The 26,611-nt window shown below is 43.5% G+C and overlaps 1 long non-coding RNA gene across 3 annotated transcripts in view; it reads right to left on the bottom strand.

Annotated features, from left to right (window-relative positions):
- The window catches only part of LOC143764896 (uncharacterized), a 34,953-nt gene that overhangs the window by 6,207 nt on the left and 2,135 nt on the right, over positions 1-26,611 (bottom strand). For 2 of the 3 annotated variants that reach the window (XR_013213292.1, XR_013213294.1), the window contains exons 2-4: positions 26,335-26,459; positions 6,092-6,206; positions 482-742 (exon numbers count right to left, since the gene is read on the bottom strand). This is a non-coding gene — a long non-coding RNA (uncharacterized LOC143764896). The remainder of the gene's footprint in view (positions 1-481; positions 743-6,091; positions 6,207-26,334; positions 26,460-26,611) is intronic. The other variant, XR_013213293.1, reaches the window with a different exon arrangement.

Raw genomic sequence — 26,611 nt, 5'->3', positions numbered from 1 at the left:
AGAGAAAATCTATATTTTATATAATAAAAGTGATTACTATCTACACAGTAATAATCTGCAGCAGATGAGGGGTGCAGACACAAGTTACATACTGACCGGAAATAGTGTTGTATCTCATACACACAAAGCAGATAATTCTAACAAGTTATTTAAAAGTACAGTTCCTCTATAAGAAAGCGCACATTCATGTGGCCTTTGCCTTTTGGACCCCTGTGTTCTTTGAACTGGGAAGTGTTATAAGTATTTTCCAGAATACCTGCTTATAAATAGTTGCTCCACATAACTGGTGTCCATTGTAGCTGAAATCTAGGCCAGCTCATAACTGGGGGAATGTGTACATTTTGGTGCATAGACAGTCTACAGATGGGCCAAATTAATTTTGTACACCTCACGGCAGGAGAGTTTTAGATTAAGACGAGAGTGTATGACATGTTGACCTTCATAAATCCCCCTCTCTGTTTTTCTCTTCTGAGCCACTGACCTTTTACTATGGTTGATGTCCTGTCCAGGAAGGTAGAATTCCTAATCAGTGTTCTCCACTTTCCAACAAATGACCTCAGTCCGGCTAGAAGAAACTTGCCAAACAACATGGAGGCTGATAAGGTCATGACTTGTGGTCTGTTTGTGATGATCGGGACCGCCTGTGACATCTCATGATGGCTTCTCCTCCTGGTCTGACTCGTGCTCCTCTTTGTGTAGAGCTGCGGCAGGAATGAGAGGCCTGACCTCAGCGTTGAGAATCCTAAAGAAGAGAATCACATTGTGATGTCATGCATAGAATTCCATCCCATTGTGATTTCATTGATCAATATCTAATCAAGGCCCAATTTGCTTTATGTGGCTTCAAAACTTAGAGGTCGTATTTATATATATGGTGTAACTCATTCATCATTTAAAAAATAAATTATATTCCAAGTATCTGAGGTTCGTAATGTGAGATTTTGCCAAACTTGGGGAACCAGACTGTACACAAACTGCAGCTGCTGCAAATCCTCTTTTTAAAGAGTAAACAGAACATATATTGGCTGATGTAAATAGCCCGCCCCAGTTTTACATCAGTTTTCTATAATGAGGTTCTGAGTGAAATCAGTGTACTATGATGAGCTGTATATTATAATATTCGGCAGCAGGTGAGCTGTATATAATAATATTCGGCAGCAGGTGAGCAGTATATAATAATATTCTGCAACAGATGAGCTGTATATTATAATATACTGCAGCAGGTGAGCTGTATATTATATTATTCTGCAGCAGGTGAGCTGTATATTATAATATTCTGCAACAGATGAGCTGTATATTATAATATTCTGCAGCAGATGAGCTGTATATTATAATATTCTGCAGTAGGTGAGCTGTATATTATAATATTCTGGAGCAGGTCAGCTGTATATTATAATATTCTACATTGGATGAGCTGTATATTATAATATTCTGGAGCAGGTCAGCTGTATATTATAATATTCTGCAGCAGATGAGCTGTATATTATAATATTCTGCAGTAGGTGAGCTGTATATTATAATATTCTGGAGCAGGTCAGCTGTATATTATAATATTCTACAGTGGATGAGCTGTATATTATAATATTCTGGAGCAGGTCAGCTGTATATTATAGTATTCTGCAGTGGATGAGCTGTATATTATAATATTCTGCAGCAGGTGAGCTGTATATTACAATATTCTGCAGCAGGTGAGCTGTATATTATAATATTCTGCAGTAGGTGAGCTGTATATTATAATATACTCGAGTATAAGCCGACCTGAGTATAAGCCGAGACTCCTAATTTTGCCACAAAAAAACTGGGAAAACGTAATGACTCTGGTATAAGCTTAGGGTGGAAAATGCAGCAGCTACCGGTAAATGTCAAAAATACAACTAGATACCAATAAAAGAAAAATTAATTGAGATATCAGTGTTTTTCAATATCCATATTGAATCAGGAGCCCCATATAATGCTCCATAAAGTTTATGATGGGCCCCATAAGATGCTCCATATTAAAATATGCCCCATATAATGCTGCACAAATGCGGATTATGGCCCCATAAGATGCTCCATACAGACATTTGCCCCAAATAATGCTGCACAAATGCGGATTATGGCCCCATAAGATGCTCCATACAGACATTTGCCCCATATAATGCTGCACCAATGCGGATTATTGCCCCATAAGATGCTCTATAACGATATTTGCCCCATATAATGCTCCACAAACGTTGATAATGGCCCCATAAGATGCTCCATAAAGATATTTGCCCCATATAAAGCTGCACAAACATTGATTATGCCCCATAAGATGCTCCATGTAGACATTTGCCCCATATAAAGCTGCACAAACATTGATCATGGCTGCACAAATGCTGATTATGACCCATAAGATTCTCCATGTAGACATTTGCCCCATATGCTGTTGCAGAGATAAAAAAAAAAAAAAAAAATCACATACTCACCTCTCAGGCCCCCGTCACTTGCTATATTCACCTGCTCCCTGTTCCACCGCCACCGGCCACCGCTGCGTCTTCCCCGTCCTCTGCACTGACTGTTCAGGCAGAGGGCAGCGCGCACAATAATCGCCTCATCGTGCCCTCTGACCTGAGCATCAGTGCAGAGGACAGGGGAGGAGCGGAAGCCGTGGAACGGGGAGCAGGTGAATATCGCGCACTGAGTTATACTCACCTGCTCCTGGCGCGGTCCCTGGTTCCCCGGCGCCGGTAGCTTCTTCCTGTATTGAGCGGTCACATGGTACCGCTCATTACAGTAATGAATATGCCCTATGGGAGTGGAGTCGGGTCCATATTCATTGCTGTAATGAGCGGTACCATGTGACCGCTCACTACAGGAAGAAGTTCCAGATCATTTCACTTAGTGTCCATGGCCCACCTCCAAAACTAAGAGCAATACTCCTCCGCCAACCGGTCCCCTTACTGAAGTTGGCGCAGTGTGAACTCAGCCAAGGAGATGCGGTTGGGGCGTTGTATATAAGGCCCAGCTGCAGGTGATCTGTATATTACAATCTTCTGCAGCAGGTGAGCTGTACATTATAATAGTCTGCAGTAGGTGATCTGTATATTATAATATTCTGGAGCAGGTCAGCTGTATATTATAATATTCTGCAGTGGATGAGCTGTATATCATAATATTCTGGAGCAGGTCAGCTGTATATTATACTATTCTGCAGTGGATGAGCTGTATATTATAATATTCTGCAGCAGGTGAGCTGTATATTACAATATTCTGCAGCAGGTGAGCTGTATATTACAATATTCTGCAGCAGGTGAGCTGTATAGTATAATATTCTGCAGTGGAAGAGCTGTATATTATAATATTCTGCAGTGGATGGGCTGTATATTATAATATTCTGCAGGAGATGAGCTGTATATTATAATATTCTGCAGTAGATGAGCTGTATAATATTTTGCAGCAGGTGAGCTGTATATTATAATATTCTGCAGCAGGTGAGCTGTATATTATAATATTCTGCAACAGATGAGCTGTATATTATAATATTCTGCAGCTGGTGAGCTGTATATTATAATATTCTGCAGCAGGTGAGCTGTATATTATAATATTGTGCAGCAGGTGAGCTGTATATTATAATATTCTGCAGCAGATGAGCTGTATATTATAATATTCTGCAGTAGGTGAGCTGTATATTATAATATTCTGGAGCAGGTCAACTGTATATTATAATATTCTGCAGTGGATGAGCTGTATATTATAATATTCTGGAGCAGGTCAGCTGTATATTATAATATTCTGCAGTGGATGAGCTGTATATTATAATATTCTGCAGCAGGTGAGCTGTATATTACAATATTCTGCAGCAGGTGAGCTGTATATTATAATATTCTGCAGTAGGTGAGCTGTATATTATAATATACTCGAGTATAAGCCGACCCGAGTATAAGCCGAGTCCCCTAATTTTGCCACAAAAAAAACTGGGAAAACTTAATGACTCGGGTATAAGCCTAGGGTGGAAAATGCAGCAGCTACCGGTAAATGTCAAAAATACAACTAGATACCAATAAAAGAAAAATTAATTGAGATATCAGTGTTTTTCAATATCCATATTGAATCAGGAGCCCCATATAATGCTCCATAAAGTTTATGATGGGCCCCATAAGATGCTCCATATTAAAATATGCCCCATATAATGCTGCACAAATGCGGATTATGGCCCCATAAGATGCTCCATACAGACATTTGCCCCAAATAATGCTGCACAAATGCGGATTATGGCCCCATAAGATGCCCCATACAGACATTTGCCCCATGTAATGCTGCACAAATGCGGATTATTGCCCCATAAGATGCTCTATAACGATATTTGCCCCATATAATGCTCCACAAACGTTGATAATGGCCCCATAAGATGCTCCATAAAGATATTAGCCCCATATAAAGCTGCACAAACATTGATTATGCCCCATGAGATGCTCCATAAAGACATTTGCCCCATATAAAGCTGCACAAACATTGATCATGGCTGCACAAATGCTGATTATGGACCCATAAGATGCTCCATGTAGACATTTGCCCCATATGCTGTTGCAGCGATAAAAAAAAAAAAAAAAAAACACATACTCACCTCTCAGGCCCCCGTCACTTGCTATATTCACCTGCTCCCTGTTCCACCGCCACCGGCCACCGCTGTGTCTTCCCCGTCCTCTGCACTGACTGTTCAGGCAGAGGGCAGCGCGCACAATAATTGTGTCATCGTGCCCTCTGACCTGAGCATCAGTGCAGAGGACAGGGGAGGAGCGGAAGCCGTGGAATGGGGAGCAGGTGAATATCGCGCACTGAGTTATACTCACCTGCTCCTGTATCAACCCAAAGCAATTGACACACGGATCACAAGAAAAAAGAATATATACAAAGTATCGGGGTATCCAAAATACGGCTTTATTAAAAAAAAATGCCAAATGATATACATAATCAGGAAGAAATAATTACTTTAAAAATATATATTTATATATATAAAAACAAACACATACGCGCAGTACAGGATTATAAGGCTATATATATTAGCCAGAAATGTGGTCCACCATGGCCAGATTTTTTTAGGGGCTGTGCGGTATATACTAAGGTGCAAGTGCAGAGGATGGATTTGTGGAATAATCCTTACATAAGAGGAAAAAAACTTTAAAATACACCACTGTTCGCATAAAATGTATAAAGTGCAAAAAAAATTAATTATTATATGTGCTACTCAAAAAAATTTTTTTAAAAATTATTTTTTTAAAAAAAATATGGTGTATATAAATTATGGGTAAGGGGTTATTATAACCCTATAAAAATCACAAAACCAAAATTAAGCCATAATTAAAGTGCACTCAACCAAAGTGACACAGTGCAGGGTGGATTTCAGTGATGTGCACACTCGCAAACAGCTGCCAAAGTTCAATGGTGATACCATCTGCTCAATCTAGCATACCTCCGTATGCAACAGCACAGCCAAATAAAAGTTGTTTACCTAAGCCAGGGGGGTCTCCTGTACCAGCGCGTGCCCGACGCGCGTTTCGGAATTTATCCTTCGTCAGGGGTGATTAACTATGTGTAAATAGCGTCTTTTATACTGTGCGTCTCCAACGCTGCAGCCCAAGTAAGTCCGGCGCATGCGCAGTCAGGAGGCATCGGAGTTCCGGTCCCCGCGTCACGTGACCGGCCGCATGGGGACGGAGTACCCAGCGTTGCCACGGTTACACGCACGCAGGGAACCGGGGCTCCAGGGCGCAGACCACGCATGCGCTCAGCCGGGGCCACAGCGTGGAAGAAAATATATGGCACAAATATAGCGATACATAAAAGGTTTGAAGATGGGCCTGGGGAATCAGAGATTGGAATACAATAGAAAGAATCAATAGAGCAGATAATGGATGCCCCCCAAAAAGGGAATATACCAATGATTACCGCATATATAGATAAATTATGTAAGGGGGAAACCACATGGCTTGTAAATCAAAACAGGATTCCACAATAATAAAGAAAGAAAGAAAAAAGAAAAAAAGGGGGGGGAAGGGGGAGAAGGGATGAGGGATATACTTAATTATACAAATTATATTGTACAGCACAAATCAAGATATATAAATATTACATCTTTTTTTCTTTTTTTCTCCAAACAAGAGATTGAACACTTTCATCGATCCGAACTCCACCAACGGCCAACCGACCAACGACCAGATAGGCCCGCAATCCACACATGGTAAGTACTTAGATGAATAAAAAATATAAATTAATAATCATCATCAGATATGAATATTATCACATAGAAAATCAATATTATAAAAATGTAAAAATATAAAATTATTAATAAAATAATTAAAAAGATATAATAAATATATTTATTCTTCCCATAAAAATATAAAAAATTATTATTATACAAAAGATGGTTATTATAAAAAAGGTACAAAACTTAGGTTCTCATTCAATCCCTTTGGTGAGACAGTATCAAGCGTCCAGATCCACTTAGTCTCTTTCTTGGCTAATGCTACACTTATCTTGCCACCTCTTTCATTCACCTTTATCATGTCTATGCCAGTTATTTTCAGTAGCGATGCATCACAATCATGATGCAATTTAAAATGCCTAGGGATCGTCTTCAACAGTGACGCATCGCTTGCTTCCTTGGCATCCAAGATCCCCAACACGTGTTCCCTGGTACGAACCTTCAATTGTCTCGTTGTCATGCCCACATATACCTGCTCCTGGCACGGTCCCTGGTTCCCCGTCGCCGGTACCTTCTTCCTGTATTGAGCGGTCACATGGTACCGCTCATTACAGTAATGAATATGCCCTATGGGAGTGGAGTCGGGTCCATATTCATTGCTGTAATGAGAGGTACCATGTGACCGCTCACTACAGGAAGAAGTTCCAGATCATTTCACTTAGTGTCCATGGCCCACCTCCAAAACTAAGAGCAATACTCCTCCGCCAACCGGTCCCCTTACTGAAGTTGGCGCAGTGTGGACTCAGCCAAGGAGGTGCGGTTGGGGCGTCGTATATAAGGCCCAGCGCCCGAAAAAAATTCCTCCGTCTGAAGCGGCTGATAGTCAGACGTGAGAGAAAATGCCCATGCTTGGGATCCCCCAGGAGGAGCGAGATTAATATCCCCACACCCTGCGCCTCTGTACCTGAGGAAACAGGATGTAACCTTTACAGGCCTCTCTGATTGCAACAAACTTTTCACGGCCCCCAGAGAACTGTCAGGCAAAGCGATGTTGGGCTCAACTATAGTTTGACTGGGTGACGTGATTCCCACACCAGATGTATTAGGGTGCTGCAAAACAAGCATGCGTAAATCTGCCATCTCCAGGCTGAGCTGCTGCAGTTGCCATCAGAGCGGTGATAGGATCCATAATGGATCAGCAAAAAATGTTACGGTCAGAGCTAATGACATGACACAGCTATCAGGAGACCCGGGACCAGGGGCTCCTTCTCTGTCCCTAACAATAGGGTGCGCCATAGCTCGCTCTATTCCGCGGGATACTTCTGAAGGTGAAGATCCCGGGGTTGCCACCCTTGCCTTATCTCCTGAGTTAGCCCTCTGTTTGTTCTTTTCCCCCACCCAGGGAAGAGGGGCGCTACTGTGCACTGTAGTACACCAACTCGACAAACAAGGCTGCACAAACAAAAGTTAACTGAAAACACCAGGCATACAAAATATTCACTCACATATAATAGAGGAGTGGACCGGAAAGTGGAGGAAGGGGGAAAGAACAAAGTAGAGGAGGGAAGGGAATTATCACACTTACAAACCACGCAACAGTCAAAGATATGCCTCCAAAACTCCTTTTGATATGAACAACTTTCCTGCTAAGAAATGCAGCAAATGCTAGCTCTGACATGGATCTGCATCAGGACCCAGATTATAAAGGGGATGGGAGTGGCTAACTGAGCTCAACTGAGAGCTCAGAGTTTTCAACATGGCTAATTACCAACCATTATGCCCAAAGAAATAAACACCATTAAAATGAAGAAGTGCTTCTTCTCACAGCGCAGGAGTAGGAGCTGTGGTCTTCTGGCTCCTCTCTGTTGCGGTAACCCTGTGACAAATGCAAACAGTATAATACACAGTCCTTGATATAGTATAATGCAGCCCCTATATAGTATAATGCCCACCCCATAGTCCTCCAGTATTATGGCCACCACGTACTCCCTGATTAAAAAAAAAAAATACAATACTCAACTCTCCCTGTTTCCTCAATGCTCTAATCTCTGCAGTGTGTCTCCCTCAGTAGCTCCACTGCCTGACCCGATGAAGTAACATTGCGCCAGCTGTGTTAAAGTCAGATGCTAAGGGGGAATGATGTCAGGGTTCCACCCCTCAGTGCCTGGGATACAGTTACTGACAGCTCAGCCAATCAATTTGGTACAGGGGCATGCTGAAGCTACCGATGCTTTGATTGACAGCTCAGTCAACCAGTCTGGTGAAGGGGTGTGCTGAGCTGTCGGTAAGTTGATTAACAGCTCGGCCATCCAATCTGAGACTGGGTGGCGCTGTGTCTTAAGTGTTCATTATCCCAGGTGATTGCCAGGCTACTTAACTGAGCTGTTTCTCCCAGACCTCTGCCAGACATACAGTACATTCCACTAACTGTGGTTTGTTTTCTCTGCACCTTGAGTTCTGTATGTTGATTTTTCGTTGCCTGACCTTGGACCTCATTCTGACCATCCATCTGTTTAACCCCTTCTGCTCTGATCCGCTATCCTTCTGGTTTTCTGACATCAGAAAGTTACCTGTCTATGCTTTTTTCTCTTCCATTTGACGTACCCTCTTGGCTTCTGACCTTGGACTCCTTGACTATTCTGACTCACAACTTGGCCGTGAAAAAGTGACTAGCGTCAGAGATGGTAAAGGAAGCATCACCTGACACTTCCTCCTCCATCATTATTTCAACTGTATAGGCAGCGAGGATGCTGATACAGTCAAATGTGCGATAGTTGGGGAGGTGGGGGCCTAGGGCCAGCACTGACACTGGGCCCACGACACACAGGCCCCATAGTGGCTGTGTGGTCAGCCACTATTAGCGGCATGCCACTGATGGCCCCTGGGGGAGTGGGGGCACTAGGCAAATGCTTAGTTTGCACCGCCCTAATGCCAGCCTTGGCTGTGTCCCAACTTTCAATCAATGTGTGCAACTCATCTCTCCTGCCGCCTTCATTGCTCTGTAGCTCTAACATCTTGGAGGGATGGGACGGTTACTCTGCTCTCTATATACTTACATTCAATTAAATACCTTATTCTCTTCTTGAGATCTGGTCTTCCAGATATTCAAACACCCAACGTGCATTATTGTAGGCAGTACTAAACTCTGTGAGCCACAAGCTGCACTGACAAGTTTGGGAGCATTTTCTATACTAATAAAATTGCATTGTAGGCTGTGAAATTACACGCAAATCGTGCTAGTACATAGAGATACATTGGTGTATACCAATGCATTTATATGTACATTCTAGAGGTCAGAGATTTGTTATTCTTCATTAAAAATTACTAAAAAATAATGAAAAATAATTGTCATTTTAATGCACTTTAAAAAAAAAATAACACCATGAATCAGCAAATAACATGGATATATTTGATGTCCCTGTAATCATAACAAGCCACAATAACAAACTTCTCTAATTATTGCGTCTTCTGTTTTTTTTATGTGCTTCCCTCTTAACCCCTTAGTGACAGAGCCAATTTGGTACTTAATGACCGAGCCAATTTTTACAATTCTGACCAGTGTCACTTTATGAGGTTATAACTCTGGAACGCTTTATCGGATCCCGCTGATTCTGAGATTGTTTTTTCGTGACATGTTGTACTTCAAGATAGTGGTAACATTTCTTCGATATTACTTGCGATTATTTATGAAAAAAATGGAAATATGGCGAAAATTTTTAAAATTTTGCAATTTTCAAACTTTGTATTTTTATGCCCTTAAATCAGAGAGATATGTCACAAAAAATAGTTAATAAATAACATTTCTCACATGTCTACTTTACATCAGCACAATTTTGGAAACAATTTTTTTTTTTGTTAGGGAGTTATAAGGGTTAAAAGTTGACCAGCAATTTCTCATTTTTACAACACCATGTTTTTTTTAGGGACCACATCACCTTTGAAGTGATTTTGAGGGGTCTATATGATAGAAAATAACCAAGTGTGACACCATTCTAAAAACTGCACCCCTCAAGCTGCTCAAAACCACATTCAAGAAGTTTATTAACCCTTTACGTACTTCACAGGAACTAAAACAATGTGGAAGAAAAAAATTAACATTTTACTTTTTTTTGCAAACATTTTACTTCAGAACCATTTTTTTTAATTTTCACAAGTGTAAAAACAGAAATTTAACCACAAATTTTGTTGTGCAATTTTTCCTGAGTACGCCGATACCCCATATGTGGAGGTAAACCACTGTTTGGGCGCACCGCAGAGCTTGGAAGTGAAGGAGCACCGTTTGACTGTTTCAATGCAGAATTGGCTGGAATTGAGATCGGACGCCATGTCGCGTTTGGAGAGCCCCTAATGTGCCTAAACAGTGGAAACCCCCCACAAGTGACACCATTTTGGAAACTAGACCCCCCAAGGAACTTATCTAGATGTGTGGTGAGCACTTTGAACCCCCAAGTGCTTCACAGAAGTTTATAACGTAGAGCCGTGAAAATAAAAAATCGCATTTGTTTTCACAAAAATGATTTTTTCGCCCACAAATTCTTATTTTCACAAGGGTAACAGGAGAAATTAGACCACAAAAGTTGTTGTGCAATTTCTCCTGAGTACGTCGATACCCCATATGTGGAGGTAAACCACTGTTTGGGCGCACCGCAGAGCTTGGAAGTGAAGGAGCACCGTTTGACTTTTTCAATGCAGAATTGGCTGGAATTGAGATCGGATGCCATGTCGCGTTTGGAGAGTCCCTGATGTGCCTAAACAGTGGAAACCCCCCACAAGTGATACCATTTTGGAAACTAGACCCCCCAAGGAACTTATCTAGATGTGTGGTGAGCACTTTGAACCCCCAAGTGCTTCACAGAAGTTTATAACGTAGAGCCGTGAAAATAAAAAATCTCATTTTTTCTACAAAAATGATCTTTTTGCCCCCAAATTTTTATTTTCACAAGGGTAACGGGAGAAATTAGACCACAAAAGTTGTTGTGCAATTTCTCCTGAGTACGTCGATACCCCATATATGGGGGTAAACCACTGTTTGGGCGCACCGCAGAGCTTGGAAGTGAAGGAGCACCGTTTGACTTTTTCAATGCAGAATTGGCTGGAATTGAGATCGGATGCCATGTCGCGTTTGGAGAGTCCCTGATGTGCCTAAACAGTGGAAACCCCCCACAAGTGATACCATTTTGGAAACTAGACCCCCCAAGGAACTTATCTAGATGTGTGGTGAGCACTTTGAACCCCCAAGTGCTTCACAGAAGTTTATAACGTAGAGCCGTGAAAATAAAAAATCTCATTTTTTCTACAAAAATGATCTTTTTGCCCCCAAATTTTTATTTTCACAAGGGTAACAGGAGAAATTAGACCACAAAAGTTGTTTTGCAATTTCTCCTGAGTACGTCGATACCCCATATATGGGGGTAAACCACTGTTTGGGCGCACCGCAGAGCTTGGAAGAGAAGGAGTGTCGTTTTACTTTTTCAATGTAGAATTGGCTGGAATTGAGATCGGACGCCATGTCGCGTTTGGAGAGCCCCTAATGTGCCTAAACAGTGGAAACCCCCCACAAGTGACACCATTTTGGAAACTAGACCCCCCAAGGAACTTATCTAGATGTGTGGTGAGCACTTTGAACCCCCAAGTGCTTCACAGAAGTTTATAACGTAGAGCCGTGAAAATAAAAAATCGCATTTGTTTTCACAAAAATGATTTTTTCGCCCACAAATTCTTATTTTCACAAGGGTAACAGGAGAAATTAGACCACAAAAGTTGTTGTGCAATTTCTCCTGAGTACGTCGATACCCCATATGTGGAGGTAAACCACTGTTTGGGCGCACCGCAGAGCTTGGAAGTGAAGGAGCACCGTTTGACTTTTTCAATGCAGAATTGGCTGGAATTGAGATCGGATGCCATGTCGCGTTTGGAGAGTCCCTGATGTGCCTAAACAGTGGAAACCCCCCACAAGTGATACCATTTTGGAAACTAGACCCCCCAAGGAACTTATCTAGATGTGTGGTGAGCACTTTGAACCCCCAAGTGCTTCACAGAAGTTTATAACGTAGAGCCGTGAAAATAAAAAATCTCATTTTTTCTACAAAAATGATCTTTTTGCCCCCAAATTTTTATTTTCACAAGGGTAACGGGAGAAATTAGACCACAAAAGTTGTTGTGCAATTTCTCCTGAGTACGTCGATACCCCATATATGGGGGTAAACCACTGTTTGGGCGCACCGCAGAGCTTGGAAGTGAAGGAGCACCGTTTGACTTTTTCAATGCAGAATTGGCTGGAATTGAGATCGGATGCCATGTCGCGTTTGGAGAGTCCCTGATGTGCCTAAACAGTGGAAACCCCCCACAAGTGATACCATTTTGGAAACTAGACCCCCCAAGGAACTTATCTAGATGTGTGGTGAGCACTTTGAACCCCCAAGTGCTTCACAGAAGTTTATAACGTAGAGCCGTGAAAATAAAAAATCTCATTTTTTCTACAAAAATGATCTTTTTGCCCCCAAATTTTTATTTTCACAAGGGTAACAGGAGAAATTAGACCACAAAAGTTGTTTTGCAATTTCTCCTGAGTACGTCGATACCCCATATATGGGGGTAAACCACTGTTTGGGCGCACCGCAGAGCTTGGAAGAGAAGGAGTGTCGTTTTACTTTTTCAATGTAGAATTGGCTGGAATTGAGATCGGACGCCATGTCACGTTTGGAGAGCCGCTGATGTGCCTAAACAGTAGAGACCCCCCACATATGACACCATTTTGGAAACTAGACCCCTTACGGAACTTATCTAGATGTGTGGTGAGCACTTTAAACCCCCAGGTGCTTCACAGAAGTTTATAACGTAGAGCCGTGAAAATAAAAAAAATCGCATTTTTTCTACAAAAATGATCTTTTTGCCTCCAAATTTTTATTTTACCAAGGGTAACAGGAGAAAATGGACCCCAGAAGCTGTTGTACAATTTGTCTTGAGTACGCCGACACCCCATATGTGGGGGTAAACCACTGTTTGGGCGCATGGCTGAGCTCGGAAGCAAAGGAGCGCCATTTGACTTTTCAATGCAAAATTGACTGGAATTGAGATCGGACGCCATGTCGCGTTTGGAGAGCCCCTGATGTGCCTAAACAGCAGAAACCCCCCAAAAGTGACCCCATTTTGGAAACTAGACCCCCCATGGAACTTATCTAGATGTGTAGTGAGAACTTTGAATGCCCAAGTGCATCACAGAAGTTTATAATGCAGAGTCGTGAAAATAAAAAATATATATTTTTTAACAATAAAGATTTTTTAGCCCCCAAGTTTTTATTTTCACAAGGGTAACAAGAGAAATTGGACCCCAACAGTTGTTGTCCAATTTGTCCTGAGTATGCTGGTACCCCATATGTGGGGGTAAACCACTGTTTGGGCGCATGGCAGAGCTCGGAAGGGAAGGAGTGCCATTTTGGAATGCAGACTTTGATAGAATTGTCTGCGGGCGTTATGTTGCCTTTGCAGACCCCTAATGTACCTAAACAGTAGAAACCCCCAACAAGTGACCCCATTTTGGAAAATAGACCCCCCAAGGAACTTATCTAGATATGTGGTGAGAACTTTGAATGCCCAAGTGCTTCACAGAAGTTTATAATGCAGAGTAGTGAAAATAAAAAATATTTTTTTTCCCACAAAAAAGATTTTTTTAGCCCCCAAATTTTTATTTTCACAAGGGTAACAAGAGAAATTGGACCCCAAAAGTTGTTGTCCAATTTGTCCTGAGTATGCTGGTACCCCATATGTGGGGGTAAACCACTGTTTGGGCGCACGGCAGAGCTCGGAAGGGAAGGAGCGCCATTTTGCAATGCAGACTTTGATAGAATTGTCTGCGGGCGTTATGTTGCGTTTGCAGACCCCTAATGTACCTAAACAGTAGAAACCCCCACAAGTGACCACATTTTGGAAACTAGACCCCCTAAGGAACTTATCTAGATATGTGGTGAGAACTTTGAAAGCTCAAGTGCTTCACAGAAATTTATAATGCAGAGTAGTGAAAATAAAAAAATATATTTTTTTCCAACAAAAAAGATTTTTAGCCCCCAAGTTTTTATTTTCACAAGGGTAACAGGAGAAATTGGACCCCAAAAGTTGTTGTCCAATTTATCCCGAGTACGCTGATGCCCCATATGTGGGGGTAAACCACTGTTTGGGCGCACGGCAGAGCTCAGAAGGGAGGGAGTACCATTTGACTTTTTTAGCGCAAAATTGGCTGTCGTGTTTGGAGACCCCCTGATGTACCTAAACAGTGGAAACCCCCCAATTCTAACTCCAACCCTAACCCCAACACAGCCCTAACCCTAATCTCAACCCGATCCATAATCCTAATCACAACCCTAACGATAATCACAACCCTAACCCCAAAACAGCCCTAATCTCAACCCTAACCATAACCCTAATCAAAACCCTAAATCCAACACACCCCTAACCCTAATCCCAACCCTAACCCTAATCCCAACCCTAATCCCAAACGTAACACTAATCCCAACCCTAATCCAAACCCTAACCCTAATCCCAACTCTAACCCTAACTTTAGCCCCAACCCTAACTTTAGCCCCAACCCTAACCATAACTTTAGCCCCCGTCGTCACAAAAAAAGTTCAATGTAACCTTTTTTTTGTACGTCGCGTCCGCCATTTCCGCGGATGCGTGGCCGTAACTCTGCCCCCTCCTCCCCAGGACATAGACTGGGCAGCGGATGCGTTGAAAAACTGCATCCGCTGCCCACGTTGTGCACAATTTTCACAACGTGCGTCGGTACATCGGGCCGACGCATTGCGACCGCCCCGTACCGACGCAAGTGTGAAAGAAGCCTTAGGCTACTTTCAGACATAGCGCATTTTTGAGCGCTATTTTGCGGGCGCTTTTCAAAAATGCGCAATGTCATTTTCGTCTGCCGGCAAAGTGAATGAGAAATTCACTTTGCCGTTCAGACACACCGCAAAAAAACGCGGCGCTTTTGTCTGCAAACACGCCGGCGTAAAAAGAATTGACATGTCAATTCTTTACGCAGCGGCGTGTCTGCGTATCCCCCTAGGGCCCCATATTACCTTCCACACACAGCGCCTTTGTCCTGGGTGTCGGCGTCTTTGTACGGAGGGGTTGACACCCAGGACCGGACGTGATGTCGGACAGGAAGAGGGAAGCCCCCGCCCCCCAGTGAAGCAGCATGGAGTCCTTCTGTGTGCGTGTGTGTGCGTGTGTGTGTCCCCATGCGACGCTAGTGCCACCATTGTGCTAAGTCGCCGTATGGGACTACTACTCCCATCCGGTATTAGGATGGGAGAGTTGTCCCTGTGTCCGGCGACTTAGCACAATTGTAAAGTTACACAAAACACCTACACACAATACACATACATGACACACAGTACATACAACATATAACACAGAGTATATACTCACCAACAGCACACTTGTAGGCGAAGCCCTCGATCCTCCAGGAAAAAATCCAAAAATAATAAACCAAATTCATACTCCCTGTCCGCAGAATCCATAAAACGAGTGTCCCACGCCGATCGGCTGCTCTCCGGCGATACACTGCCAGGAGCGAAGCTCCTAGCAGTGTATCGCGTACTGTTCCGGAGTTCAATGACTCCGGCGTCTCGGTTAACAGCAGTACAGCTGCGTTGAACTTTCCCACGCAGCACTGCCGTTAAGCGAGAGTGCCGGGGTCAATGACCACCGGTAAACTCGCTCGCGCATGCGCAGTGACACACCGACAGGAACTATGGCTCCTGTCAGTGTGTTGCTGCAGCCGTGGAGAGCTGACATATCTCTGGATGTGTCTGTTCTCCATGGAAAATCTTGATATGTGGCACTTAAATATGTGGCAATTAAATACGTGACACGTGGCACTTATACGTGATACGTGTCACTTAAATACGTGGCACTGAAATACGTGATACGTGGCACTTTGATACGTGGCACGTGTCTCTTAAATACGTGGCACGTGGCACTGAAAGATGTGGCACGTGGCACTTTGATACGTGGCACGTGGCACTTTGATACGTGGCACTGAAATATGTGGCACGTGGCACGTGGCACTTTGATACGTGGCACGTGGCACTTTGATACGTGGCACGTGGCACTTTGATACGTGGCACTGAAATATGTGGCACGTGGCACTTTGATACGTGGCACGTGTCACTTAAATACGTGGCACTGAAATATGTGGCACGTGGCACTTTGATACGTGGCACGTGTCTCTTAAATACGTGGCACGTGGCACGTGGCACTTTGATACGTGGCACGTGGCACTTTGATACGTGGCACTGAAATATGTGGCACTTTGATACGTGGCACGTGGCACTTTGATACGTGGCACGTGGCACTTTGATACGTGGCACGTGGCACTTTGATACGTGGCACTGAAATATGTGGCACGTGGCACTTTGATACGTGGCACGTGTCACTTAAATACGTGGCACTGAAATATGTGGGACACGTTGCACAAAAAAGTTACATGTAGTTTTTTTTGTGTTGACGGTCCGCCGAAGCACGACGCATCCGTCGCACGACGGATGCGACATGTGGCAATCCGTCGCAATGCGTCGCTAATGCAAGCCAATGGAGAAAAAACGCATCCTGCAAGCACTTTTGCAGGATGCGTTTTTTCTCCAACGACGCATTGCGACGGAAGCCAAAAAACGCTAGTGTGAAAGTAGCCTAACCCTAGCCCTAACCCTAACCCTAAATTTAGCCCCAACCCTAACCCTAACTCTAACCCTAACCCTAACTCTAACCCTAACCCTAACCCTAATTTTAGCCCCAACTTGTCTTCTCCTGCCGGCCGGCAGATGGCAGCAGATGGCGGGCGCACTGCGCATGCGCCCGCCATGATGAAAAAGCCGGCCGGCAGGAGAAGACAGAAGAGGACCCAGGGACCCCGGGTGAGTATGATAGGGTCCCCGAATCCCCCTATTTCTCTGTCCTCTGATGTGCGATCACATCAGAGGACAGAGAAATAACTGATCGCTTTTTTTTTTTTTTTTTTTTTTTGCGGTCGCCGGTAAACTGTTAATTACCGGCGATCGCAAAGCAGGGGTCGGTGCAAATCGACCCCGATCATGTTCTTTGGGGTCTCGGCTACCCCCGGCAGCCGAGACCCCAAAGAACATCCGGGTGCCGGGCGGCGGGCGCACTGCGCGTGCGCCCGCCATTTTTTCCCGGAAAAAAGATGGCGGCGCCCATGGGGAGACACGAGGAGCACCGGGGGAGGTAGGTAAGTATTGGGGGGCTATTGGGGGCCATCGGGGACCACATTTCTCTGTCCTCCGATGTGCGATCACATCGGAGGACAGAGAAATTAAACGGCAAATCGCGTTTTTTTTTTTTTTGTTGCGACCGCCGGTAAACGGTTAATTACCGGCGATCGCAACTCGGGGGTCGGTAAAAACCCCCCGAATCATGTTCTCTGGGGTCTCGGCTACCCTCGGCAACCGAGACCCCAGAGAAAATCCGACTCTGGGGGGCGCTATTCACTTTTTCCACAGCGCCGTTAATTAACGGCGCTGTGGTTTAAGTACCCTTAGCGGCCGCCGTTAAAAGGCGTATCGGCGGTCGTTAAGGGGTTAAGCTACGCTCCCACGATGAGCGTTTCTTGTTTTTGACACTGTGCCGTGTCAAAAATGCAGCGTCTTACAGTTCCAGCAAAGTGGATTAAGATTTATAGAAATCTCATGCACACCGTACTTCTTTTTAACACTGCATAAACTCAACTACGGTTCGTTTTTCAAATCCGCAGCATGTCAAGTTCTCTTGCGAGAGAAATAAGAATTCTCCAGCAATGAAGGGTAAATATAAACTTCACATTTATTGGTAGGTTAAAAGATTACAGCAACCTCATATCCTGGGCCGGTGTCAGCAACCGGCGCACCCGGGCAAGTGCAGGGTCCCTGAGCAGGTGGGGGAGCCCACTCGCCATCGGGGACCCAAGCGTGCTATGGTGGTCTGGTGCCTGTGCCAATGCCTGCAAGTGGGTCCCCGGCACTTGTGATATTTATCTCTCCCCACTCCACCGCTGTGGCGTCTTCTACGTCCTCTGACTGTGACGTTCAGATCAAAGGGTGTGATGACATCACGTCTGTGCGCCCTCTGCCTGAACAGTCAGTGCAGAGAGCCGGAAGACGCCTGACACTGAAGAGCGGCCAGCGAGGAGAGGTATTTCATTTTTTTTAATGTTTGGAGCAATATATGGGGACCATCATACACTGGAGCATCATATGGTGCCCATTATATATGGAGCATTATATGGGGCCCGTCATACACTGGAGTATCATATGGGGGCCCATTATATATGGAGCATTATATGTGGCCCATCATACACTGGAGCATCATATGGGTCCCATTATACACTGGAGCATCATACACCATGTTCCAAATTATTATGCAAATAATATTTTTCTTGGATTTTCCTAAATGGCCGGTGCAAATGACAGTCAGTCTAATAAAAGTCATCACCCGTTAGCAGTGTTTCCCAACTCCGGTCCTCAAGAGCGGCCCCTGGGATTACTCCACACAGCGTGACGGACCGGACGTCTATGAGTGCCATATGCAGCGGCGGATACACGCCCTCCCTCTCCCTTCAAGGATCTGTGAGGTAAAAATATTTTTTTTTTGCCCAGACCCAGTGCGTCACTAGCTTAGGTTTTTTCTTATGGTCCAACACACCTGTATAATTTTCCGCAGACGCTCCAGGTGCGCTTTCCATCCCGGGTTGCCTAGGCTCATATACCCCATTGTCCTATGCTTCCAGTTTTGTTAAAGATATTTCTGATGAAGGTCTTGTGATTTGACCGAAAACGTTTAAATAATCTTTGAACTGGATGCACAAATAAATGGAATGTTCACTTTTTTCATCTGAAAGAAACCATTTGAGTGCCAAGTGATTTATTACTATTGGACTGACGGGCTGGAAACCTGACTTGGGCACCACACAGGATCCTTGAGTGCCGTGTGTTTTGTCTTTACCGGTCCTCAAGAGCCACCAACAGTTCATGTTTTGAGGATTTCCTTAGTATTGCACAGGTTATTGAATGCTTGCCTGTCCAGGTGATGCAATTATCACCTGTGCAATACTAAGGAAATCCTGAAAACATGACCTGTTGGTGGCTCTTGAGGACCGGACTTAGGGAACACTGTGTTAGAGTATACATCAAATTTTATTGAAGAAACCTCCTAATAATAACAGTATAATCTCCAAAATGAATAAAAACTCCAAATGTACTGTTCCAAATTATTAGGCACAGTAGAATTTCTAAACATTTGATATGTTTTAAAAAAATGAAAATGCTCATTTGTGGAATTTGCAGCATTAGGAGGTCACATTCACTGAACAAAAAAGCTATTTAACTCCAAAACATCCTAACAGGCCAAGTTACATGTTAACATAGGAACCCTTCTTTGATATCACCTTCACAATTCTTGCATCCATTGAACTTGTGAGTTTATGGAGAGTTTCTGCTTGTATTCCTTTGCATGAAGTCAGAATAGCCTCCCAGAGCTGCTGTTTTGATGTGAACTGCCTCCCACCCTCATAGATCTTTTGCTTGACGATACTCCTAAGGTTCTCTATAGGGTTGAGGTCAAGGGAAGTTTATCTCCTTTTATGCCCATAGCAGCCAATGACTCAGAGGTATTCTTTGTAGCATGAGATGGTCATGCATGAAGATGATTTTGCTCCTGAAGGCACGTTTCTGCTTTTTATACCATGGAAGAAAGTTGTCAGTCAGAAACTCTATATACTTTGCAGAGGTCATTTTCACACCTTCAAGAACCTTAGATGGCCCTACCAGCTGTTTCCCCATGATTCCGGCCCAAAACATGACTCCTCCACCTCCTTGCTGACGTTACAGCCTTGTTGGGACATGGTGGCCATCCACCAACCATCCACTACTCCATCCATCTGGACCATCCAGGGTTGCTCGACACGCGTCAGTAAACAAGACTGTTTGAAAATTAGTCTTCATGTATGTCTGGGCCCACTGCAACCGTTTCTGCTTGTGAACACTGTTTTGGGGTGGCCGAATAGTAGGTTTATGCACCACAGCAAGCCTTTTAAGGATCCTACACCTTGAGGTTCGAGGGACTCCCGAGGCACCAGCAGCTTCAAATAACTGCTGCTTTGTAATGGTATTTTGGCAGCTTCTCTCTTAATCCAAAGAATTTGTCTGACACCTTTATCTGCATGAACTCTGTCTGTGCTCTGTTTCAGTCACAAATCTCTTCATAGTATGATGATCACTCTTAAGTTTTTGTGAAATATCTAATGTTTTCATACCTTGTCCAAGGCATTGCACTATTTGATGCTTTTCGGCAGCAGAGAGATCCTTTTTATTTCCCATATTGCTTGAAACCTGTGGCCTGCTTAATAATGTGGAACATCATTTTTAAGTAGTTTTCCTTTAATTAGAATCACCTGGAAAACTAATTATCACATGTGTTTAAGATTGATTTCAGTGAACCATTGAGCCCTGAGACACAATACCATCCACGAGTTTATATGAAAAACAAAACAATTAAATATTTATGACACTTAAATCTAATTTGCGTAATAATTTGGAACATGGTGTATATGGGGCCCATTGTATATGGAGAATTATATGGGGCCCATCATACACTGGAGTATCATATGGCGTCCATTATACATTGGAGAATCATATGGGGCCTATCCTGTATGAAGCATTATATGGGGCCCATTCTGTATGGAGCAATATATGGGGCCATCATATACTGTATGGAGGATTATATGGGACTCATTATACTGTATTGAACAATATATGTGGCTCATTATACTGTATGGGGTCAATCCTATAATTTATGGAGCATTATATGGGGTCCATTATATATGGAGCAATATATGGGGCCCATCATATACTGGAGCATTATATAGGGCCCATCATAAACTGTATGGAATATTATACGGGACCCATTAAGTATAGAGCATTATATGGGGCTCATTATACTGTATGGAGCATTATATGGGGCTCATTATTTTGTATGTAGAAATATATGGGGTCTAATATGTACTGTTTGGAGCAATATATGGAGCTCGTTATTCTGTATGTAAGCACTATGTGGTGGCCATAATACTGTATGAAGGGATTTACTGTTCAGTTTCTGACCTACTGTAGAATTTACAATAGATATCGCTCATGTAATGTAAGAGGTGAAATCTTTGGCATTGTATATATCTTACTGACCTTGAGGAAGACGCTGCGGGCGTCGATACGCGTGGGTCACAACTATGACATAGCCTGTCATAAATCTACATAACCAGCGCTGCTAGGAGCCCTTTTACCACCCGGGTGCTAGGCAGGGTGAGTCGATAGAGCATACAGGGGACCTGAACTTTAGGGTTTGGTTATCCATGCTGTGTTCAGTATGCCTTTAGGTGCATTATGTGCCACCCTATTTTTTGATTTCTTGCTGTGGGGCACAGAACATTGAGGGTGTACCATTTGGTTTGTGGTATTATATTATATAGCACCATATAACGCCCACATGCTGGTCACTATGGTTTTTATGATCTATATATTGGTTGTTTAAGGCTATGTGTTATGTTATAACATTCATTTACTACTTGTATGGACCCGTTACCCCAGGTCACATTTTTTAGGGGGTGTTTTTAAGCATGTTTTTATGTCTTTGTGTGATGTTTTCCTAAATAAAGATGTTATTTGTTTGAACTTGGATTCAGTGTGGTGATCCCAAATTTGTCTGCATACACTTTGTCTTTTTTGGTTGCATATCTATATTTTTCTGCTGTATCTGAGAATCATGGATCGCTAGATGGTATGCGTTAAAGGGGCCCACTGAGACTCTTTCACCCGGGGCCCACGAAAAGAGAGCCTTACTCATGGTCTAGATCAAGGGTGAGGAACCTCAGGCCCCAAGGCCGTTTACGGCCCTCGATGACCTATTATCAGTCCCCGAGCAGATTCTCAGGGATTGCATTCTTGAGTAGGGAGGTGTATTTTGATTACAACCAGCTCATTAATTTCTTCTTGCTCTGTTAACACACACACACATACAATGTTCACTACTGAACACTGAAGAGCATGCAATGAAAGATTACGTCCTGACACCAGTGCCAGAGTCAGGATGCACTTTGTGTGAAGAGTTTGTACGGCCCCCGAAGGATGGTATAAATATCCAAATGGCCCTTCTCCAAAAAAAGATTGCCCACCCCTGGTCTAGATCATGGGTCCTCAAACTTTTTAAACAGGGGTCCAGTTCACGGTCACTCAGACCATTGGAGGGCCGGAATATAGTTTAACCACTTAGTGACAGAGCCAATTTGGTACTTAATGACCAGGCCAATTTTTACAATTCTAACCACTGTCACTTTATGAGGTTATAACTCTGGAAAGCTTCAACGGATCCTGCTGATTCTGAGATTGTGTTTTCGTGACATATTGTACTTCATGTTAGTGGTAACATTTCTTCGATATTACTTGCGATTATTTATGAAAAAAACAGAAATATGGCAAAAAAATTTAAAATTTTGCAATTTTCAAACTTTCTATTTTTATGCCCTTAAATCAGAGAGATATGTCACAAAAAGTAGTTAATAAATAACATTTCCCACATGTCTACTTTACATCAGCACAATTTTGGAAACAAATTTTTTTTTGTTAGGGAGTTATAAGGGTTAAAAGTTGACCAGCAATTTCTCATTTTTACAACACCATTTTATTTTAGGGACCACATCACATTTGAAGTCATTTTGAGGGGTCTATATGATAGAAAATAACCAAGTGTGACACCATTCTAAAACCTGCACCCCTCAAGGTGCTCTAAACCACATTCAAGAAGTTTATTAACCCTTTACGTGCTTCACAGGAACTGAAACAATGTGGAAGGCAAAAATGAACATTTAACTTTTTTTTGCAAACATTTTACTTCAGAACCATTTTTTTTTTATTTTCACAAGTGTAAAAACAGAAATTTAACCATAAATGTTGTTGTGCAATTTCTCCTGAACACGCCGATACCCCATATGTGGGGGTAAACCACTGTTTGGGCGCACTGCAGAGCTTGGAAGAGAAGGAGCGCCGTTTGACTTTTTCAAGGCAGAATTGGCTGGAATTGAGATCGGATGCCATGTCACGTTTAGAGAGCCCCTGATGTGCCTAAACAGTGGAAACTCCCAACAAGTGACCCTATTTTGGAAACTAGACCCCTTAAGGAACTTCACTAGATGTGTGGTGAGCACTTCAGACCCCCAGGTGCTTCTCAGAAGTTTATAACGTAGAGCCGTGAAAATAAAAAATCACATTTTTTCTACAAAAATGATCTTTTTGCCCCTAAATTTTTATTTTCACAAGGGTAACAGGAGAAATTAGACCACAAAAGTTGTTGTGCAATGTCTCCTGAGTACATCGATACCCCATATGTGGGGGTAAACCACTGTTTGGGCGCACTGCAGAGCTTGGAAGAGAAGGAGTGCCGTTTTACTTTTTCGATGTAGAATTGGCTGGAATTGAGATCGGACGCCATGTCGCGTTTGGAGAGCCCCTGATGTGCCTAAACAGTGGAATCCCCCAACAAGTGACCCCATTTTGGAAACTAGACCACTTAAGGAACTTATCTAGATGTGTGGTGAGCACTTTAAACCCCCAAGTGCTTCACAGAAATTTATAAAGTAGAGCCGTGAAAATAAAAAATCCTTTTTTTTCCTCAAAAATGATTTTTTAGCCTGCAATTTTTTATTTTCTCAAGGGTAACAGGAGACATTGGACCCCAAAATCTGTTGACCAGTGTGTCCTGAGTACGCTGATACCCCATATGTGGGTGGGGGCACTGTTTGGGCACCCATCGGGGCTCGGAAGGGAAGGAGCGCCGTTTGGAATTCAGACTTTGATGGGATGGTCTGCGGGCGTCATGTTGCATTTGCAGAGCTCCTGATGTACCTAAACAGTAGAAACCCCCCACAAGTGACCCCATTTTGGAAACTAGACCCCCCAAAGAGCTTATCTAGATGTGTGATGAGCACTATGAACCCCCAACTGCTTCACAGAAGTTTATAATGTAGAGCCATGAAAATAAAAAAAATCATATTTTTTCCACAAAAATGATTTTTCACCCCCAAATTTTTGCTTTCACAAGGGTAACAGGAGAAATTGGACCCCAAAATTTATTGTGCAATTTATGCTGAGTAGGCTGATATCCCATATGTTGGGGTAAACCACTGTTTGGGCGCATGGCAGAGCTCGGAAGGGAAGGAGCGCCGTTTTGGAATGCAGACTTTGATAGAATGGTCTGCGGGCGTTATGTTGCGTTTGCAGAGCCCCCGATGTACCTAAACAGTAGAAACCCCCCACAAGTGACCCCATTTTGGAAACTAGACCCCCCAAGGAACTTATCTAGATGTGTGGTGAGAACTTTGAATGCCCAAGTGCTTCACAGAAGTTTATAACGCAGAGTCGTGAAAATAAAAATAATTTTTTTTTTCCACAAAAAAGATTTTTAAGCCCCCAAATTTTTATTTTGACAAGGGTAACAAGAGAAATTGGACCCCACAAGTTATTGTCCAATTTGTCCTGAGTACACTGATACCACATGTGTGGGGGTAAACCACTGTTTGGGTGCAGAGCTCGGAAGGGAGGGAGCACCATTTGACTTTTTGAGCACAAAATTGGCTGTGGCGTTTAGAGACCCCCTGATGTACCTAAACAGTGAAAACCCCCCAAATCTAACTCCAACCCTAACCCCAACACACCCCTAACCCTAATGCCAACCCGATCCATAATCCTAATCACAACCCTAAGGATAATCGCAACCCTAACCCCAAAACAACCATAACCCTAATCAGAACCCTAAATCCAACACACCCCTAATCCTAATCTCAACCCTAACCTCAAACCTAACCCTAATCCCAATACACCCCTAATCCCAAACCTAACCCTAATGCCAACCCTAATCCAAACCCTAATCCCAACTCTAACCCTAACTTTAGCCGCAACCCTAGTCCTAACTTTAGCCCCAACCCTAGCCCTAACTTTAGCCCCAACCCTAGCCCTAACTTTAGCCCCAACCCTAACCCTAAATTTAGCCCCAACTCTAACTCTAGCCCTAACTTTAGCCCCAATCCTAACCCTAAATTTAGCCCCAGCCCTAACCCTAAATTTAGCCCCAACCCTAACCCTAAATTTAGCCCCAACCCTAACCCTAAATTTAGCCCCAACCCTAACCCTAGCCCTAACCCTAGCCCTAACCCTAAATTTAGCCCCAACTCCTCTAGCTGCCGGCTGGCAGATCATGGCGGGAGCACTGCGCATGCGCCCACCATTTTCTTACAGAAGGAAGAAGCCGGCGGCCAGAAGAGGACACAGGAAGACCCAGGGACACCGGTAAGTATGATAGGGTCCCCGAATCCCCCTATTTCTCTGTCCTCTGATGTGCGATCACATCAAAGGACAGAGAATTACACATCGCTTTTTTTTTTTTTTGCGGTCGCCGGTAAACAGTTAATTACCGGCGATCCCAAAACGGGGGTCGGTAAAACCCGACCCCGATCATGTTCTTTGGGGTCTCGGCTACCCCCGGCAGCCGAGACCCCAAAGATCTCCCGGGTGCCGGCCAGCGGGCACACTGCGCATGCGCCCGCCATTTTTTTGCCGGAAGATGGCGGCGCCCATCGGGAGCCACGAGGAGCACCGGGGGAGACAGGTGAGTATCGGGGGGCTATCGGGGGCGATCAGGGACCCCATTTCTCTGTCCTCTGATGTGCGATCACATCGGAGGACAGAGAAATTAAATGGGAAATCGCGTTTTGTTTTGTTTTTTTGGGACAGCCAGTTAAAGGTTAATTACCGGCGATCGCAACTCGGGGGTCGGTAAAAAACCCCCGAATCATGTTATCTGGGGTCTCGGCTACCCGGTAACCGATACCCCAGAGAAAATCCGACTCTGGGGGGCGCTATTCACTTTTTCCACAGTGCCGTCAATAAACGGCGCTGTGGTTTAAGTACCCTTAGCGGCCGCCGTTAAAAGGCGTATTGGCGGTCGTTAAGGGGTTAAAAAAAACTAGGAACAAATTCCTATGCACACTGCACATATCCTATTTTGAAGTAAAAAAACAAAAACAAAACAGGAACAAATACAATATTTAAAATGAAGAACAAGTAAAGTTAAATAAACATACTTACTGGTATTTCAATGGGAACTATGGGCCTGCTTTTGGCTAATGAGATGGTCACTGTCCGGTTCCATATCTGTCACTGCTAGTCATAACCATTGAAGCAATTGTTCTCTTTCTTGATATCAATGTTTCCTGGGGATTCCAAATTGCTATTAGTAAGATACCAATATATATACAGCGCTACAAAAACAATATACCAGCAATAAAATTGCCAACAGAGACATACAGACTGCACTGCCCATCAATGCAGTCTGATCAGTGCCCATCAGTGAAGCCTTGTCAGT

This window comes from Ranitomeya variabilis, chromosome 4, assembly GCF_051348905.1.
Source record: "Ranitomeya variabilis isolate aRanVar5 chromosome 4, aRanVar5.hap1, whole genome shotgun sequence".
Taxonomy (NCBI): Eukaryota; Metazoa; Chordata; class Amphibia; order Anura; family Dendrobatidae; genus Ranitomeya; species Ranitomeya variabilis.
Note: the sequence above shows the minus strand (reverse complement) of the source record. Positions and strands in the feature narration are given on the sequence as shown.